General features: G+C 37.1%; 1 protein-coding gene across 5 annotated transcripts in view; it reads left to right on the forward strand.

Annotated features, from left to right (window-relative positions):
• The first annotated feature begins 5,146 nt into the window (after window positions 1–5,146).
• The window catches only part of CPNE4 (copine 4), a 318,853-nt gene continuing 307,971 nt past the window's right edge, over window positions 5,147–16,028 (forward strand). For all 5 annotated transcript variants that reach the window (XM_081971083.1, XM_081971084.1, XM_081971085.1 and 2 more), the window contains exon 1: window positions 5,147–5,256. The gene's annotated coding sequence lies outside the window, so the exon portion shown is untranslated. The remainder of the gene's footprint in view (window positions 5,257–16,028) is intronic.

The raw sequence follows: 16,028 nt of genomic DNA on the forward strand, positions 1-16,028 counted from the left end.
GTGAGAGATCATAGATGGTAATCTGGAGTAATCTGGAGTCCTCCTTGGGTGGTAATCTGGAAACCTCATTGGGTGGGGGCAGGTGTTCTTAGTCCAGCCACTGCTCCGGCCTAACCATGGCCCTAATACCCACCCAGCTCCCTCTCCAAACATGCACCCCACCTGGGCGCAGCCACTCACTTCTTCTTCTGGTTCCAAACTAAGCCCTGGTTGGTTGGTTAAAGTGCGGGTTGGATCCTAATGCTCCATCACTGGAGGCTTTTAAAAGGCAGAACTTATCGGTGGCGGGCTTGCAAAGAAAGTTCTCAGCCATGACCAACACTCCTGCCACTCCCATCGGCTGGGCAGGCAAAGGAAGTAGGTGGGCAGGGCAAGCATGGTGCAGACGGGTGAGTCAAGAGAGTGAGCAAGTGGTGACCGGGCGGGCAGGGGGATTGAGCAGGGATAAGCCAGGGGATCATACTGGTATGGGGGTGTGACCAGTCTAAAACATATGTCTGATTTCCACTACCTGTGCATACCAGGAGCAACCCACCTCTGTCCCCTTCCCTACTCATCCACTGGCCCTGGATCATATGGCTGTGAAAAACATCTGAAAGACTGTTTTTAAAGCACTCTTAAAGACTTTTAAAGACATTTAACACACTACTTTACAAGCTGATAGCTGCTTTGCAAGCTGGCACCACCCTCTCTCCTACTCACCCACCAGCCCTGGATCACATCACTGTGAAAAACATCTGAAAGACTGTTTTTAAAGACCTTTAAAGATTTTTAAAGCACTATTTTACAAGCTGGGAGCTGCTTTGCAAGCCGGCACCACCCCCTCCCCTACTCACCCATCTGCCCTGGATCACATGGCTGTGAAAACCATCTGAAAGGCTGTTTTTAAAGTACCTTTAAAGACTTTTAATGCACTACTTTACAAGCTGGCAGCTGATTTGCAAGCCGGCACCACCCCCTCCCCTACTCACCCACTGGCCCCGGATCACATGGCTGTGAAAAACATCTGAAAGGCTGTGTTTAAATGCAATTTCAAAGCATTTTAAGGCATTTTTAAAGTCTTTTAAAGGCCTTTTAGAAGGCTTTTTAAAAGACTTTTTTAAAGACTTTTAAAAAGACTTTTAAAAAGACTTTTAATGTATTATTTTACAAGCTGACAGTTGCTTTGCAAGCTGGCACTATTCTACTGGCCCTGGATCATATGGCTGTGAAAAACATTTAAAGGCTGAAATTAAACAAATACAGTCAACTAATACCCAGAACTCAACACCACAAATTGTCTGTCTATCTGTGATCTTTCCATAGCACTTTTTCTGAAGAAAAAAGCACCAGACGCTTTGCTTGGTACTCAAAGATATGGTGCTGTCCAAATCATTTGTCTACAATGAAGGATAAATAGTGCTGAGATGAACAAAAGACAGTTTTGATTAGACAGGGTGGAAGAATAATTAGCCTGACTTTATCCTACATAAACTATATAAATTGAAGAAAAAGAAAAAACAACTGACCTGATGAAATGGTAACAAAATACAAAATCTATAACTATAACCCATAGAGTTTTAGGACAATTAGATCTTTTGCATTTAAAAAGACCTCATTATTAAGAAATAATAGAAATTAGAAAAATGTTTTAAAAGAGATTTTTAAAAGGAGGATGAGGAAGAGGAGAGAAAGTCTATTTGATATATAAGACATGTTTTCTCCAAGCAATGTTTTCTAGAAGGAGAAGAAGGAGAAAGAAATGAGAAAGAGGAAGAGGAGGAAGAGGAGGATGAGACAGAAAAGAGGAAGAGAAAGAGAAAGAGGAGAGTGAAAGTTGACCTTGTCAATAACTGATGTTTTCTACAATTTTTTTTCAAGTTGTGAAATATGTGAGTATAGATATGTTGAAAGAAATGTCCTTCTAGGTTTGGCTCCAAGTGAGGAAAAAGACACTGGAGAAATAGAGGCTGCTTGGAAAGATGGTTTAATGGTGGACAGGATCACTGTCTTAAGCTCCTGAACAGAAAAGGTGATCACATGCTTCAATGTTGGGTGGAGAAGAAGAGAAGGGGCGAGGAGGGGCTTGCTGGACTTTTTATAATCTGTTTTAGGCTTTTATAATTTTATTACATTGATATCTCAACAATTGATTTCATAGAAATCAAGACAGTATACATAATGCTCCTGCCTCTTATTTTTCCCACAACAGCTTTATGTGGTGGGCAGAACTGAGAAAGAGTGAATGACCCAAAGTCACCTAGCCATTTTTTGTGCTTAAGAAAGAACTAAAACTCACAATTTTCTTGTTTCTAGTCTGGCAACTTAACCACTACACAAAGTTGGATCTCCTGCTGATAACATAATGTTAAAAAAAATGTATTTATCAAGGCATGATATTGTGGAAGGCAATCAAAATAGGGATCTGGCTTTCTGCCTTGATGATAAGGGAACAGAGATACTAAGAACCAGCTGCAGAATTTTACTAAAGGGTGTATTTTCCCAACCAAATCTTTCTTTCTTGCTGGTATATAGATGCTTGCAAAACCTTGGACATTACTTTTCTCCCTTTTGTTCAAATAAATTGAATAAGCAATTCTTACAAGGGATCTCATAACAGTTCTGGTTTCACAAAAGCAATTTAAGCATAAGAGCTGGATAATAGATTAACATCTTTCTGTAATAGCAATAAACAGGAAAATATGCCATTGGGGTTTGGAAGTGGACACTAGTCATAATCATACAATCCATAATTTTTGGCCACACTCAGGAATTTTTTTTTTAACTTTCCTTCTTTACCCTAAATTGGAGTAGGAGATATTATGTAAATGACAACCAAGACTGATAATATCTAAACAATTCTAGCATTCGGAAATAGGAAAAACCTAGATTTATATAGTTAATTTGGAATGTTAATTAAATTTATACTGCATTTTGTTTAAGATTTTCTTCTTCTGATGTAAGTAGGTTGAACAATAGGAGGTTGCTATTAACCTACAGACCTCTATGTCTGTATTCAAAGCAAAAATAATAAAATTAAATTTGGTCTCAGGACCAGGAGAGGTTAAATAGCTAAGCTGTTTTGCCATAGATGTTCTAAATAAGGAATCAAGACGATGACATCAAATTTTTTTGCTGAACACAAGAGATTAAATGGGAAACAGACAAATAATGACCAGATTTTTAAAGATAAAGGTAGTCTCATATGGAATTTTAATAGAATGTTGAGTTGATTTATTTATAGATTTATTATGGACATCTTGATATGGTCAACTCATTATTTTAATCTCAAATGACTCAGGTTATTTTGTATAATGTAATAGAGAAAATGCATCTACTAACATGTAAATCAGATGACATGAAGAAAAGCAAAAATCTATGGCAATTAAGAAATATTCATTACAAATAAAAATACTGACAATGATTGACTACACAATTCCTTTTAAATGATGCTTTTGTTTTTCTAAAAAAAAATCTGATCCATGCCAATTAATGTTTGTCCAGTTGTCAATTTTTCATCCACAGTACTCAATTAGGTTTAGTTCAATGGAGTTTAAGTGAATCCTGGTTTATTTTTTTCTGGTCATGGAAAGTATTCCTAAGGAAACTTAAAATATATTTGTAGTGAGGAATCTATTCTTCACGAAGAGAGGATTATCTTCCATACCAATACATGCTTCTAAAAAAAAGGTTATTGTCTGCAACGAAACCACTTTTAGGAAAGGACCTACTTGACAGAGTGTGAAAAGTTGAATAATTTTATACCTCTGACAGGTTAGACCCTGCTACATCAGTAATTTTGAGATACCAAGATAATGATTTTTCTGTGCCCTTCAGTCATTGGGCAAGTCCAGTAATTTTTTTGGCAGGATTTTGGAGGTAGTTTGCCATTGCCTCCTTCCTGGGACTAGAGGCTGACTCCTGATCACGCAGTTGCTTTTGTGTCCAAGCTGGGACTAGAACTCATGGTCTACTAGTTTCTAATTCAGGTTCTTAACCAGTATGTCAAAGTAGCCCTCAGTCAGTTTTGATTCCTAGCAACTACTTGGACAAGTCGCTGCAGTTTTCTTGACAAGATTTTAGAAGTGGTTTACCATTGCTTGCTTTTTAGGGTTAAGAGAGAGGGCTGCTCCAAAGTCATTCAGTTGGTTTTTTATGTCTGTGGCAGAACTAGAAGTCATGATATCTTAGTTCTTTAGCCTGATGCCTTAACCACTGTACCAAATGGGCTCTTATTTAGGTGATGTGCAATAGATTAAAGCATAATCAGCAGCTTGTATCTAATTACAAGAGAGAAAGTGAGATGTTTGTATCATATTCTTTTGTCTAATGTGGTAAAGTTAAAAAGCCTCTCTGGAGCTTTTGAAACATTTCACTGGCTTGTTTTATTCAGAGGACTGGAAGTGAAGTTTCCCTTTAAGTAATTCTCATGCTTCTGCTATATGCAAGACACACATAAAGGAATTGAACACATCTCAATTTTTTGCTACCTTTAGTGAAAATGTTAAATAAAATACAAGTTCTATCATCCAGTGGTTGGAAGGGAAAGATAAGCATTATAGTAGTAAACATTTGGAGAACACCAGATTGTGAAAATTTGAGTATACATTTTTTTTGGCAACTGTGTCCTCCTATAGAATCCTAAACTGATGAAAGTGTGATGCACTCAAATAACCATACAGTAATATAGGGTGAGGAAACACTTTGCACAGAAAACTCAAGCTTTATTTCAGTTCCTAATCCCATGTTTATCCCCTTGTTGCTCGTTTGGCCAGCTCTCTGTTGCAATACACTGAACATTTTAACACTTGGAGGAAAGAGCTTGAGCGAGGGAGCAAGCATCTATTTTGTAATGAAATGATCTCAGGGGGGAATCGTTCAACTCCCCAGCTTTCCAACAACGAAAAAGTAAAAAAAAATCAGGGTCGGAAGAGAAAGGCGCGGGGGCGGGTATTTGTTGTAATTGCCTGGGTCCTCCAGGGGGCGCGCGAGTACAGCTTCCCCCTTTCCCCGCCCGCTGCCCAGCCTCTGCTCCTTCTGAGGCTGGGTGCCCGCCCGCTTCTCCAGAAAGAGGGGGAAGTGCGGCTAAAGCGGTGGTGCTTGCCCGATTCTCCCACTCTTCTGCGGGCGACGATTGGAGGATGGAGCCCGGCTTTCCGGAGGCATGAAACTCCCTTCTCTGGCAGCAGTTCCCCTCCACCGCACAACGCCTTTGCTGAAAGGGAGATTTTCAGGAGTCCTGGAGGTTCCCGCTTGATCGCCGTCCAGAAAGACACGGTATACCATTGAACCCTTGCTTCTTTATAGAGCGGGTTGTGCAGGTAAGGGAGCAATGTGCTTCCCGGATCTCCCGAAGCTGCTTGGTTCTGCATTACAGAGGGCGTGTTTGCTAACTTTTTTAGGAGACATTGTGTGCCGGTAATTTAGAAGGATGGATCTCAGGTTTGGTCTCTTTTCTCTGATTAAAGATCGGGCAGCCTTTATTGGGTAGGACCCAGATCGCGAGTATATTTAGAACCGGTGTGTTAAATTAGCCAAACGGGAAATCTCTCCCGTTGATTTCCACGGTCTTTTCTAAATGTAATCAATTTCACACATTGACTAAGTCTACCTACAATCCTTGGTCAATTTCGCCGGATTGCAAACAGTGATAAAAGGAAAGTTTCCCACTGTCACGAGCACAGATAACCCGGGATACCCTTGCAGCGTTAGTTTCCAGTGGTTACTGGAGGCAACTCTTTGTCCCGATGCCCCCAATTGATTTAAGGGTGTCAAGAGAAATGAGTGCTGTATCTGAATCTTTGGGCTTCCACTGATGTAGGTGATGATACAGAAAAAAGGGTTTAAAGCAATTATGAAGTATTTTTATTGAAGGATTTTCACTTGGAAAAGTTTTTTTTTTAAAAAAAAAACTCATTTTGTGATTTCTCTATTTCTAAGTCACCCTGCCCTCAAGTCTTTTTCTCCTTTCATGGATGATCTAATTCCCAGACTTACTTTTAGACAGAAAGTATCTCTTAAAATGCTGACTATACCATGGATGCAACTGCTTAAATTCCCAAAATTTTATCAGGTAAGGAAGGGTGTTTAATTCCCTTGAGCTGCGTTCTGTTCAGTGGCAATTATTGCATCTGATCCTTCAGACCTCAGATCCACCTCACACATTAAACTGATGTGGCAGACCAGGGAGTACCAGTCATTGTTTGGATGGGACCAATATTTGTGCAGATTTATGTGACAATGCCTAGAGACTGAGGGAATCCCAGTTTATTATTTAGAACACACTATGTAATTTGAACTCCAATATACATGTCTTCTCACAACAGAATAAGATAGTTTCCATTTACTTGCCTGTCTTGTTTTGGGATGCTTTACATGGCCTATATTTGAGATTTAATTTCAGAAGACAGAAATAAGCATTTGTAAATCATTGTGTAAAGATGAACAGTTTGCTCATTCTTACATTTTCCATCCATTGTAAAGAATGTTGTGAATGGCCTTAAATGGGAGAATTATAATACTGTGATAATACTATAACCTTCTCCGTCCATCACATCAGATGCTTATCAGAAAGCCACCTTTCTCAACCTTTAGGTGTTACTGTTCTCCAATTTCCAACAGTTAATTGACTGGGAATGATGACACTGGAGCCAAAAGTGATGTCTCTGGACACCAAGCCAGGAACATTTGAAAAGAGTGTGTGGACAAAGTGGAAAATACTTCACCATTGTCTGATTGATAGATGTAGTTCCTGTAAAGGGCTAGATGATAGTCCATCCCCAAATGTAACTTCCAGCTCCTCTTGTATTTAACATAAAATGTTCCAATGCAATCTAGGGAGTAACAGACAATAGAAAATGTTGTATTTGTTTAATAATTACAGGAAAATATAAAATTGTCCATAGATCTTTTTAAGGAAATGTGAGATATAGTAAAGATACAAATGGCAAAACATTAGTAAAATACAGTTTGGAGTTTAGTGGAATTAATAGGTGACATCATTTTTTTAAAAAAGAGATGAATATGTATATTCTTTTTTTAACCTGAGTTAAATTCTTTGGGAATAAATGCAGCGACAATTTGTGTAAGAGTTCTCTCCTCACATACAGGTGTAGCTTAATTTTGGTTTTTTGACTATTTATGTAAAAAGCTTGATTGGCTAAGATGTTTGATTTTCATTTCAATGTCTCTCTTGCATGATGAATGAGATATTTCAAGAACGGCATAACCCTAAGCATCTTTCCTCAAAAATAATCCCTGCTGAATCTGTAGGGCTGCCCATCAGGCAAATTGTACACATTGGTAGGTTTAAAGATTCTCAAGATTATTTCCTACATATTGATGAAAGCATAGGGCTCAAAGCTTAAATGCTAAATATCAGGGTTTGCCTTTCAAATCTCCCAAATATTAATCTGTACATATTTGTTTCATTGCAGAACATGGAGGTGAACATTTGCTCAATTTAAAACCCGAACTTGAATATAAAATGAATTATATGCAAAATATATAACTATAGAGTAGTATAAGGGATGCCATTGTCCACTAAACATGCTGATGGAATGGGCAGAAGTAAAGAACTAGAGAAAGGACTATAGATAGACTGTAAAGTTTTTGCAGAAATCTATAGATTAATTTGATATCATGCAGTGAGTTGTGAGGGTAGATGGGGGGTAGTTGTTCAGAGAATAAACACTTGCATATTTATTTAGGTGTGAAGATGGTCATATATGGGAAAAAATCTTTTGTATAGCATTTCATGTATTAAAATTTCATCTATATAAAATTATATAGATAAGGTTGCAAGTTCAAACACATACCTGGAATACATGTCATTGGATGGAGTAAAACGAATTGCTGAATAGATAAGATGCATAGGATTACCCTGCAAATTGGGTCACTGCTTAAGCATTCATCATTAGTAGGGTAGAGATCTATGCCCAAGTGGGCACCCTCTTGGCATTCAAACATTAAACAAATGCTGACAGTTGAGTCTTTGACTTAAGAGATACCAGCTGGAGAGAATTCTGTACAGGTGGAATCAGTTTTAATTAGACTTAATTCCACTGACTTTAGAGAATTTACATATGTATATATGTATATGTATGCATGTGTATGTATGTGTGTGTGTGTTTATATGTATGTGTGTTTATACTGTATGTAGATAGATAGATAGATAGATAGATAGATAGAATGTAGAATGAATATATATATATATATACACACACACACACACACACACACACACACACACACACACACACACACACACACACACACACACACACACACACACACACACATATATATATATATATATATATATATATATATATATATATATATATATTCATTCTACATTCAATATTTGCTCCAAAATTCCTTTATTTAGAAACTTCATAAATGTTACCGGATCTTCATCTTTTATAGCAAGCAAGTAAAGGCTGACATTCTAAGAAAAGAGTTCTGAATATTAATAATGATATTCTTTTTAAAGCTCCTGGGATAAACCCCAAACTGTGCTTGTTGCTGCAACTGGTTCCACTTTGCTACTTTTCAACATATGGATTGGCACTGGTATATAGAGGCATTGAGGCATAATATTCTTGTTTTCAATCCAAAATTATGAACAGAATGAAATATTTGGGGCTTGATGTTTATTTATATTATTAAAAACTGATAGTGTAGAAAGCCATTTCTATTTTATTGGACAGTCAATAAAATGGCTGTTATATTCCTTAGGTTTAAAATAGATAATTGCTGAATTACTGCACCGTATACCCCATCAACTTAAGGTAGAAAATAAACTGAGTAAGGTTAAAAACCTAGCATTAGTTCAACCAACAATGCTATGCAAAACTTCAGATATTTCTTTGGGAAGAAATTGCTTTATTTCAGACCAGACTGCTTTTTGATGGCTGATGTTTACTCTGGATAGCAGCAGCCTTCTGGGCTCCACTCAGCCTTCTTTTAGACCTGTTTCCTGATCCCTTTTCTACTGAAGATATCAAAGATGAAAAGTTGAATCTTTTGCACGCTAAGCACGTTGCATTCCACTCCCAAGCTACAATTGATATCTCTAATGTAATCAGTAGAAAGATAGTAAACATGGAGTTAGCAGCCTAGGAAGCCCACATCACAATCCAAAGCTAAGGCTGAACTTCTGAACTTCTAAGAAGGGCGTAATTTATCAGATATTACTTCCGAACTAAGATGAATTGGCTCAATGTATACGAAAAGTGTATAAGTGCTATACATGAGACTGCTCTTGAAGAGTATTTGGAAACTGCACTCACACATAGAGTTTTTGGGACTCTTAGTGTAGACTATATTTCACTGCTGTTGCACAAGCTGCAATGCTTGCTGGGTTTGCTTCCGGGTACAATTCAACATATTGATTGTCATCTATAAAGCCCTTTAGGCATGTGTCCAAGTTACCTGAGGAACTATCTCTCCCCAATGGCCTTGTTCCATGCCACTGTGCTGCCAGGAGAGGACCTCATAAGTCAATAAATTCTAGTTGGTAGGGTTAAGCCTTTTCTGTTTTGGTTCCTTGCCCTTTAGAACATTGTGCACTCTTCAAGGTGAAATCTGCACTCACTCAAAAGCGCCTGAAGATCTAGCTCTGCCATCTGGCCTGGGGTCCCAATGGAGGCATGTCATTCTGGAGGTGAGATAAGACTGAGATAAGATTCCACTTCTTCCCCATGTACATCTTGCTCTGTTCTTTTCCCACCTTTAATGATTTTTAATCAATTCTGGTGTTAATATTTATTACCTTAATATTTTAATGTTTTATCTTGATGTTTTATTTGGCTGTAATCCACCTAGAGTTGCCTCTTGGTGAGATGGGCAACATACAAAACAAACAAACAAACACATTACTTTGCACATTCTGTCATGTGGTAGAATATACTCTATAGGCTTTTACTTCAGAGACACCATGGTGCTGTTCTTTGCTACATTTTGCATTCCAATTATTGTTTTGCATTCATATGACTTTGTAGTTGCTACCTTATATTAATTTATGCTAGTGTAGTCATGGGAAAAAAAGAAAAGTCTTCCCTCACCCCCCAAAAAAGCCAGGTGTTCGAAAAATCAGAAATTATGTGTCCTTTGTGGTGATTTCCATGGTCACATCCATGGCAACACATGCAAGACATGGACCAGGATGGTCCAAAAAGTCAAGATAACAGCGGTAATGGATGCACATATGATGCACATAGAAATCAGGCAGAGCTTCCATCCCAGTGACAATTTAGAGGTTTTGGACCTTATTGTGTGTGCAGCCTTGTCACTGAATTTTAAAAAGGAGAGGTCCATTTTACTTTGGGGCAACCTTTTCTACAAGGCATCATAACAAAAAAGTTTACTCACTGTTCTGCTATTTTGTATCAGGAAGGCCAATTCTACAACTTTGTGGAGTACCTAAGTTCCAAGGCAAATGGAGATTTAGAGCTCAGCACCCTGAACCAGGAAATCAATTGATAGTCAGTTAGTTTCTAAACAAATATGTAAGCATCTCTGTATCTGCTGTTATCAATTAGCAGGCAAGTAGCTGAATTTCCATCAGCTGTAGCTTCTGAACACTCTTCAAGAACAAGCCCATATCGTGTTATTTATAGTGCAGGTAATACTTGACTTATGGTTATAAGAAAGCCTATGCATTAGGGTGGTAAGTTGCAATGGTGGTATCAGTCATATGACTGACTCAATTTTATTATCTTTTTTGCAATGGTCATTAAGTGAATGTGCTGATAATTAATATAAGCAGTGGTTCATTAATGGTACAGATTCGCTGAAAACTAGAAATGCCTGGTAAAATGAGATCATAAGACCGCAGGATGCTGCAAACGGCCATAAATGCCAAGCACCATGGTGTGGACATGTTACATAAGGGGGAGGGAGCTGGGTGTCAGAACGTCAGATCCAGGTCATAAGTTTCCTTTTTCAGATAGGTCATAATTTTTGAACAATTGCTAAGTGATCAGTTGTAAGTCAAGGACTACCTGTAGTCCAGATGAAAGGTAGCAAGGACTGGGGAACTATTGCAAGTGCATCTCATATTGCATGACTCAAGAAATTTCAAGGACCATATTAGGGTTTTTAAAAAAAAGCTAAATTTGTATGTTTTATTTAAAATGACTATGTCCCTGTTTGGTGAATGTTGAAAATCATACTCCTAATATTACCTTAGCAAACATTTTATTTGTGGTCTGTAAAAAGAGGACAAGTATGGAGAATAATAAAAATCATTGTCATGTTAAAAAAAGTTTAAAATAATTTCAAACTGAGAAACCATTGAAAGAAAAATTATTAGGAGACGCAGCTGGATGATGCACTAAGGCTGTGAAAGTGAATCAGACACCACAGTAGAAGAAAAAAGCCTAGCGTGGTTTGGGCTTGTATTAGTTGATTTCTCTATCTAGAGGGATAAGCAATTGAAGATACAGAGTGTTCTTAACTTGAAAAGCATGGGATGAGACATAGTAATTCAATCCAGCACAGTGGTGGGTTCCGGATCCCATTGCAACCAGTACGGTGCAATGGGGGCCGGGTGTCCACCACATGCACATGTACAGTATGCGCGCAGCACACACATGCATACTTACCGTCCAGCGCTTGGCAGAGCATCACACAAGCACCGTATGCTCCGTGCACATGCACGGAAGCCCCGATTGGCTCAAATGCAGGTAAGGACAGCGGGCAGGCAGGTGGACCCTCTGGAGTACCGTACCGGAATGGTACCTGGTCCTCCCAGCAGGCACCGGTACGGTTGTATCCCACCACTGATCCAGCATAATAGTACTAAGTCAGTCTCTTGGTAATGTGAACTTTTGTGTCCACATTGACCTTTGCTGTGAAAATGAATTATTGCTTTCAAATTACCTAATTCAATAAATTGCCATTGGATGATATTAGCTTTTAAAGTATTATTAACATACTAAAACTTTATAAATATAATGCTTTATATAAGGGATGTTTCTTTAATATGGGAAGTAAGTACTTGAAGTCATATTTTTCTTTCACTCAAGTGATTCTTTTCCATTTTGGAATTTCTAGCATCATAAATTAATAATAAAAAAGAAATTGGCTCAGAGAATATGGGCTTCCCATAAAAGCAGAGATTCGTTTTAGAAATCTGTATTCCTTGGATTAAATTTAGCCTCATATCCAGTTTTTCTACAACTGATTGATCATTGTTAATTTCAGATTAACTTTGGTGTAAAACATGCAGTTAGATTATGCTTTGATTTCATAATTTTTTTTCTGTGAAAATATTTATTATCTATCTAAACAAAGGATTAATCTATAATTTTAGGCATGGTAGATTAAACAAGGAAGCAAGCAAAAATCAGAGTGATCTTATTTAAATTATATTTGTTATAGATTTCATGCTGTGAGTCATATTATTTTTCTATCGATGTGCAAGAACCAAAATTGACATACAATTAAACCATGTAATGCAGTTTGCACATTGAAACCCTAGCTGATTCTAACCATACAACAAACTCAGCTGAACAACCTTGCTTTAAGTTTTTTTTATGAGGTACATTTTCAGAAAAATAATATAAAAAGGTAAGGGTTTTTCGGAGAAACTCACATTTTTAAATAAGCTACTGAGAAGAATTAACCTTATTGTCTCTCTTTAGAACAGTTTTTCTATCATTCCCATCATTACAAGCAAATTGAGGGACACCAAAGTGGGAATTTATATGTTGGGTATTAAGAACCAGGCATTCCTTGTTTAAGTAATTGTTTCAGATAGATTGCTTGTGATTGATTAATGATAGATTGCTTGTGATTGATAAACTAGCTTGTTTTTACTTGGCGAAGCAACCTAAAAACAGGACATACAATTTAAAATCAGCTTGAGGTAAGGCAGTTTGTGAGAACAAACTAGAATTTGCTGAAATTTTAACGTTTAAAACATTTGTTAATTTAAATTAAATATTCATTTTGTTCATCTGTTTGCTTGCTTACATTTATATCATATCTTTAAGGAACTCAAAGTACATATAGTAAATCCTTCTGCCTTATTTCATCCACATCACTAAAAGCAAATGACTGACATAAAATGATTCAATGAATTCTGTGTTCTACTGAGGATTTTGGTTTGCTCTTTTACAGTCCACTCTCTAACCTGGAAATTTTGCTCCGTTTGAAAACCGTGGAACATTTTTTTAATTCTTCCTTCACTGTATTTTATAAATAACTCAAGATGGCAAGCCTATATAATACTCCTACCTCTCATTCTCTTGTTTTCCCCATGACAACAACAGCCTTAAGTAGAGGGTTGGGCTGAGAGAATGACTGGCCCAAAGTGACCCAGGTGGGTCTTATGCCAAAGGTAGGAGGGGAATTCATGGTCTCCCTGAGCAAAGATAAAATCAGTCCTAGAAAGTGGGGGATATTGATAGTATTGACAGAAGCAAATTCCTCCAATATTTATTTATGTGTTTATGAGGTCTATATGGCAGTTCATCTCACAAAGCGACTCTGAATGGCTAACACAATAAATAGCACAATATCACCATAAATTGCCTCCAATATTTGCCTCAAGTCACAACCTTGTCTCTTGTGCTGTACTTATAATTATGTTCAAGAAAGTGCATAGAAATAATTATTAATACTAATTCAGTTACAGCAATGCATGCTGCAGAAGGCCTGAAAACACTTTAAAAATACCTTGAGAGAAATGATTGAGACCTTGCACACAAGTCATAGGGTACCAGTCTGTTATTCTTTCATTAAGGCAGGGAATCTGAAAAATGATGCAGCTGCTTTAAGAGTTGTATGAACTTTAATAAGTAATCCCTTAAAGCAGGGGTCCACCCCACCCCCTGGCATCAGTCCGCAGCATGCCAGCAACTAGACTGCGCAAACAAGTGAAGCCTGATCCACAGTATGCAGGCAGCATGCAAAACCATGTCGCCTCCAGCTCATGGATAAACCTTTCTTCACAGAAGGAGGTCCCCCTGCTGCTCACAACGTTGGGGGGTTGCTGCCTTAAAGCAGTGGCATCTTTCAGACTTGTGCAGAGGCCCAAAGCAAGTTAGGTTGCTTTAATAAGCAGCAGAAAGTTTTTGCATTTGTGTAAAGTCCAAAATATTTTTTCCAAATCCTTTTAAAAGTGCATGGTCCTATGTTGCAATACTACAGGGATGGGCAAATCATAATTCTTGGGCCATGTCCTTGAGTTTTCATATAAGCAATTTCTGGAATTCCTTCCAACGTGCAGAAATCAGATACCAGTTTTCTGCTGTTTTCAGATGGGAATCTGTATTATGCTTGTCACGTAAAAAGAAAAAAAATATCTTCCCAGTTGAAAGGACCCCAGATAATTCCAGCCATTCATTCTGCATTGCTATTATATCCACAATGGCACAGCTAAAAATGAAGATAAGAATATCATTTTGCCTACACAATTGGCAAATAATTTAGAATCTCTAGTTTGCAAGTTTCTGCAAGTTAGTATCTGCAAGTTTTTTCAGTTTCTGAAAACTCTGTATCAGGCAAAGTGGTAACAATCAGGAGTTGTCTTGATAAAGTTATACAAAAAATAATTTGTAATTTAACTAGAGATTCTAAAAATATGGTATTTGCTTTTGGTACTCTGAACATGTTCCTTGTACCTCTTTTTTGATGTGATGTGGACCAGGTTATGCTGGATTATAAGGTAGTCTTTAGAGTAGGGAGCCTAGCATTCACAAAATAGTGTGAACATGTTTGGAGTATATGTGGGCTTTGGCTGAGATATCTTAGCCAAAATGTGCTAAAGGCATTGTTACCATTAGAATGATAAAGGATAGTATGCTGTGGACTGTTTAGCGGACTGATTCAAAACTGAGTAAGTGTTATGGCAAGGATATATGATGATCCATAATGTGTTTATGGATAAATATATAAATAATGCCTTTGTGCTGGTTATGAGCATGAATGTATATATAGTTTTAAAAGCAAAGATTGCTTTATTGTTGGCTGAAAATTGAAATGATATGCAATGAATGATGCAGTGAAGAAAACTGATCTGAAAATTAATATATTAAGACCAAGATATTTGTCTCTGATATGTTTGAAGAAGTACATTATTTAATCATACAGAGAAAATGAATGAGTATTAAATTGAAAGGGATGGGTCAAGAGGAAGACTGAGAAGACTTACCTTCCTTATGGAGCTGATGAGATCCTCAAAAAGAGAAGTGAGAAATTTGAAGAAGGAAAAGAAATATATGAAGTGGTGTATGAACATGCTGGTTTGTAAGTTTAGAAAGATGTGGAGAGATATAATAAATGATGTTGGTATAAATTAGTTTTATCTATTTTTCCCTTTTTTCTTCTTTATCTCATTGCTATTATATCTTTGGCTTAATCTTACTTATTGCTTATTTCTTTCACGTTGATTGAAGAGATATGTTAATTGTAAATCATTTAAGAGATAAAAGAAGAGAAAAAATTGCAAAACTAATGTTTGTAGAATCTTGTACAAACAAATTCAGAAGTAAATCTTAACAAAGACATTTTGTAAGATAAGTGGGTATTGTATAAGATACCAGCTCTTCCATGAGTCCTTGCCTCCATATGGCCGGAGGGGGGGGGGAACCCAACAAACTTTTATTTTTCACCAACTCAATATTATCAGTCTATATTATTTCTTTCCTTTTCAAGGTTTCTGTTGTGCAATATAGTAATAAAATTCTTTATGGATCCTGCTCAGAGAATAAAACATGAGTGTGACAAATTAATCATAATTTACCAATTTTTAGCAGTTTGTTTCAAATATATTTCTCATTTTTTGTTGAAATGTTATTTTTTTTGTTCCTAATTGTTTTTTGAACAATAGCTAATAATCATTTGTCCATGCCTACGTGCAGTGGCCGTACATTCTCAAATACTTTATTAATTGTATTTCCATTGTATGAAACAGTACCTTTCATGGTAGTATTATCAGATGAATTTGTTTATTCCTCTGGCAGGAAGAATTCCTATTGATTTCTAAAGATTAAGATGATATTAAAAGCACAGGTGCAGACTCCTTTGTTGGCACATTT

Source organism: Natrix helvetica (assembly GCF_964273705.1).
Source record: "Natrix helvetica genome assembly, chromosome: Z".
NCBI lineage: Eukaryota > Metazoa > Chordata > Lepidosauria > Squamata > Natricidae > Natrix > Natrix helvetica.